This window comes from Stegastes partitus, unplaced genomic scaffold, assembly GCF_000690725.1.
Source record: "Stegastes partitus isolate 25-593 unplaced genomic scaffold, Stegastes_partitus-1.0.2 Scaffold1728, whole genome shotgun sequence".
In the NCBI taxonomy this organism is placed as follows: domain Eukaryota; kingdom Metazoa; phylum Chordata; class Actinopteri; family Pomacentridae; genus Stegastes; species Stegastes partitus.
Genome location: NW_007579459.1, coordinates 5,424 through 10,776, shown reverse-complemented (window position 1 = coordinate 10,776; position 5,353 = coordinate 5,424). Strand labels below are relative to the sequence as shown.

The following is a 5,353-nucleotide window of genomic DNA, read 5'->3' as shown; positions in this document are numbered from 1 at the left end:
TTTCAAATATGCAACTGTGAAATGCAGAGGTAAGTTTTTATGGTTTTAATCAATGACCAGAGAAGAACTTTTTACCTGCAGATTAAATGGATCAAGTGGTTAAAGGGACTGACTTTTGCCCTTGAAGAGCTGTTTAATGATACAGCAGCCTTTTGAAATCACATCTACTGACATGTCCTCCAAGCAGAACTACTGTAGAGCTTCTTGTCCTTCCCCTCTGAAGACAACTCATAGCAGCCTAACATGACACACACATTTGTTTGATTAGGTTTAGGCACAGAGAACTAAAATTTAATAAAACAAGGTCAGGGTTTAGAGATTACAGGGTCGAGTATTGAACACGTAGTTGAGGTTATTGAAAGATCAAAGTGCGTCAAAGTCAGATGTTTTGTTGACCCATCCATTCGCCTTGACCTCCTCCCTCCTTCAAGTTTGTGCTTTAAATAACATCACCTCACTTCCTCCTTTGCTCCTTTCTTTCTGTCACACTATGGTCACTTGGGAATGAAATTTAATCATGAGTCAAAATAAGCACAATTATGGGAGGTCAGTCTCAAGGCAACAGCTGGCCAGAATGTAAAAAAAATAAAATAAAAATAATAAACCACTTTTTTTTTCCAATTTGGAAGAAAAGGAACCCAAATGATGAATATTCAGTGTGCCTGATTTGAGCCTGTACTGGAAAATCTATTACTCTGAGACCACCTTGTCCGGCTGACATTCATTCATGTAACAGGCACGTGAACACGAGATCCGGTAGAAAGTCTCCTGATTTGAGTAAATTTAACTTTTAATGGTCTCTTCAAACACTAAAAATGATCAATCCTGAGTCAAATCAGTCATTTGCTAGTAAAGATAAACAAGTCTGTTCTGTAAATCAAAAGAACAATCACTGGAGGCTGGATCTTTTTAAAAGTAAATCCCATTTTCTCACAATCTCCATGCGCTTTGTTCAGATCAGCCAAACACTTTGATACCCATGTCCCAAACAGAACAACAAAGAAGGGTCACGTGATAAGTTTTAAGTGTCCTCTACAATCCTCCTGTTTGTGCACTTGAAAGAAGAAGCTTTAGCCTAGAATTTACCGTTTCGTTTTTTTTTTCTTTTTTCCTCCTCTTTCAGCACAAGTGGTTCCACAAAGAGTTTCTTTCACAGAGTCTTGGTGACAAACAAACTTAGGGTTGTTTGGCAGCATGGGTCGGACTATTAGAGGTGCTCAAGAGCAAAAGGGGGAATTTAGAATAAAATGTTAATGAAAGCGCGGTAAGTGGCTTCCTGTTCCTCACTTAATATAAGCAGTAACCTTGAGTCATAGTTGAATCGGTTATTAGAGTTTCTTTTTTTTTTTTTTTTCTTCAATTAGCGAGGGCAAAAAAAATTTACAACACACTTTAAAGCATGTAGATTGTAACGAGAACTTTTTAATACAGCATTCTGTGGCGCTCAGGGGTGAGAGCTGAGGTGGAAGAGTTTAGAAGTATTGACACCTCCTGCAGACGATTATTACTTATTTTTTCTTTGTTACTTACTTTCTAGTTCCTACTTCTTTCTTATTTGGGCAGACTTTTGCGCAATAAAACATTTTTGCCAGCATCAAATTATTTCAGCCGGTTAAATAATTTTAATTTATCTAAAAAAATAACAGCAAAAATGCTTTTTCCTGCCCAACTGGTCCCCACAGAACAGTGATTCAACCTCTTCTGTGTGGCCGACAGTGGCTCAAGGCAGTGTCTGTTGGTCAGTCTGTCCACCATTTAACTAATATAGCTCACTAATTAGTTGATGTGAAATCTTTTACAGAAAGTTATGATCCCCAGGTAATGATTTCAACTGTGGCAATCCTCTAGCTTTCCCTTTAGTGCCACCAGCAGGTCAACAGTTTCACTTATCCAGTGAAATATTTCTATTTCTGTAAGAAACAATACTTTGTACTGACATTCATGGTTCTCAGATGATGCATCATAATGACTTTACCACCATAAGACTGATATATACGTTTTTTTATTGTCTCAACCAGCCCTGGTTAGATTTTCAAGGAATATGGTGCATATGCTGTGTTTACCTTTTGAAGTGTAATTTATTTGTTGATCCCGTAAAGTGGCCATCGTGAAGAATATTCATTTACATAAATGTGTTCAATCTTTTGCCAATTGAGGCAACACAATAGTGACTGAGTCCTTGCATTGCAGTATTACAAATCGGGTGTCTGTGGCAACATTCCGGCATAAAATTACAAACCGTGCACAGTTAGTGCCACATGTACCATCAGCTTCATCAGCCGCCAGAGAGGGTAGGCGGAGCTAAAGCAACGAAATTCAACCAAAGCTGAACAATTAATATATTTTGCATCTAAATCACAATTTGAAGCAATGTAATGAACAATTTGCAAAGGCTTTAATTTTGAATATGCACTATGCAGCACGTCTGATCAAGGGCCTCAACTGCTACGTGTTTGACGAATTCAAGCCATCTTCCATGTGTGACAGTCACGGTTCTGGTGTTCTTTGATGGATCTCATGTGGTGATGCTCCATCACATGTTTTAAATCTATTACACAGCGAATACTGAACTACGATTGGCTTTAAAAAGTTGTTTCTCAAATCACGTTGCAATATCTGTCTGAAAAAATTGCAGTTAAATATTTTCTCCAAATTGCTGTCCCTATCTTCAACTTCTCTGTGTTTGTCACAGCGTACTGTTTTTTTCCACTTTCGTGGGTGGTGACCCTGAATTGTAATGGAGACGTTTCCCAAGTGCCAACTGACTGATGATATCAGCTTCAAAAACACACCTGCATTTACCATTTATTGCCATAGTTGCCATGAAAGAGACTGAATGGAGACTTCCACGTTACCTTTTCATCCAGGGCCATCCTCAGGTGAAAATTTGAAGCAAAATGACGTTCCCATCTGCCTCAGCTGCACTGAATATGTTGATCACAATAAATCTTATACCTGTCTGAATGAATATCTCAGTTTTAATTACCCAGATTTTTCTGAAAGCTCTATTATACCCAAAGTGCCACTTAATGACATCATAATCAAGCAAACATTGATGCTACATGTCAGCCAAAGACCATTTTAATGGACATGCTATTACGTTTTCAATGCACAATATTTGAATCCACCCCTGGCCATTTTTGTGATTCTACACCTGCCTTCATAATTTAAAAACTCGTGTTAATAACGCGTGCACCTTTTCTATCTCTCCATCCCGTCTCATGTGACATGAATGCAGCATCTGCATGTTAGAAAGCTGTTGTTCAGAGCACAGCTGTGCCACAGTGAAGCTACAGACTCTTCGTCTTGTTCTTACAAACGTAACAACCCTATCTGACTGACAGTCTCTTACGCCCACCAACTCTCGCTAACTCTCACTGACTTGACAATTCCCTCAATAAAATGTGGTGTACGACACACCTGCAGTGTTCGTCTATCGCTCACCCGCACGCGTTCGAACCCACCAGATGCTGTAAAGGATTTCTGCTCGTCTGCGGCAGGCGATAATTCTCCGAGCAGCAGAAAAGGGGTTAATGAGGGGTCAAAGAGTTCAGATAAGAAACAGCAGTTTTACGGGGCCTACCGCAACCTGCAGCACGCTGATAGCTGTTTGAAGTGGCTTGGCCTTTGAACCCTGCTGGGTCAAGTGATCAACAAACCGGGTCATTTAGATAGGTCAGATTGGAACAAGTGAAGGATGCGTATGTCACAGAAAAATGTCAATGAGGTACAGATAAATTGTTCTTAATGATTATCACCCTTTTCGATTGTTTTGTTGGGTTGTTTCCAGAGCCATTAGATTGTTGTCAGCTATCAAGGTGTGGGATAAATTTGATTTGTCATTGAATTGGTAACTTGGTCACAGTGTGTGTTTGTTATATGAGCCAAACCGCATCTATGAAACTATAGATTTCTGTATGTGTTGCTTCGCTGTGTCTGTAATGATTGACATTTGATACCCTTACAAATCAATACCCTCTGTTTGTCCATCTCCCTATTTCTCTGTCTTCCAGCAAAGTCATGGCTACCAACAGTGGACATGGATCACTGTGGGCGGACTGCGATTACCAGATAGCACCTCGTCTCCTCTACTGGCAAGCCATCATTGCATCGAGCACCAGGAGATGGGTGCTGTGGGCAAAATAGACCTTTTGGAAAATGTCAGCAAGAGTCAGTGCTCCAATATTTCCTCCATTAACTCTTTCCCCTGTGATGCTACCTAATCTTAACCTCTAAATTACAAAAAAAAAAAAACCTTTTTCAGTGTCTGATTTCAAAGCATGTGGATTTTTTTTTCTCTTAAGCGACTTACCTGAAGATTGGACGTAACAAATAAGATAAATAAATAACCCCACCCTATATTTTATCAATTTTGGCAAAAAAATAAACACACAAACACACACAAAAAAAAATCTGCAGTGCCTGCAACAGCTCTCCTTCCCCAGTCCCTTTCAATGGAGCCAGCTTCACTGTCTTAATACTCTTAGTCCCTCAGTTGGCATGTTTTCCAATAACCCGCTGCATTTTCAGATTTGTGAAATCCGTCAAAATGCCTGTAATGAATATTTCTCCAGCTTTGAGTGTATTTAATGTGCTGTTTGACCAGCCCGGTAGGAAACGTGTAAAGATCTGGCGGTAGGTCCAGAGATTCAGTTGAAGCTTTAGCATCCGTCCCTGTTCGGCCACGGCCCTCAGTGCAGCGTGGAAAAAGTGTGAAACAGGTCATTTTCATTTGAACACAAACCTCTGGCAGACTGTCAGAGAATAAACATTTATTGTTTGGATATGCTGTTAGCTTTCTAATTAACATATTTCCTGTGCATGAGTGTACATGTCATGTAAATTTCTATTTTCACTTCTTTCAAAAAAAAAAAAAGAAAAAAAGGAACTATGTTTTTTTTTTTGATGGATTAAATGTCATCTTGTAAGACAGGTCTTTGTTATGCACTCAACACTTACATTTTACGGTTTGTTTTTCTGTTGACTTACATAGTGTTTGCTGGAGAATTTAAAAAAAAAATAAAATAAGAGCGAACACATATTAAATAAACTCTTGCATCTTATTGCTGCCTGAGAACAAAATATTGTGCTTCCAGTCATTTTTTTCTCACATTCAATTTGAGAGGTAAATTCATACTTCAAAGCGAGAAGTTGCAGAAAAGTTTGAACATTTAAACTATGTATTCATTTCAAGGCCTAAATGCGCCCTCAATTATTCTACCATTGCCCCTAAGTAATTGATTTTGGGTAGAAAAAGCGAGAGGCGGAGGGGGTGATCTGTGTTGATGTGTGAACATCACAAAGCCAATAAATGAAAAATAACTGACTTGGTAATTGCGATGAGTGTTGCAAC

The 5,353-nt window shown here is 39.0% G+C and overlaps 1 protein-coding gene across 2 annotated transcripts in view; it reads left to right on the top strand.

The window, feature by feature from the left end:
* The window catches only part of LOC103372296 (transcription factor Sox-1a), a 14,214-nt gene extending 9,174 nt beyond the window's left edge, over window positions 1-5,040 (top strand). For both annotated transcript variants that reach the window (XR_520981.1, XM_008301899.1), the window contains exon 3: window positions 4,014-5,040. The gene's annotated coding sequence lies outside the window, so the exon portion shown is untranslated. The remainder of the gene's footprint in view (window positions 1-4,013) is intronic.
* The last annotated feature ends 313 nt before the right edge of the window (window positions 5,041-5,353 follow it).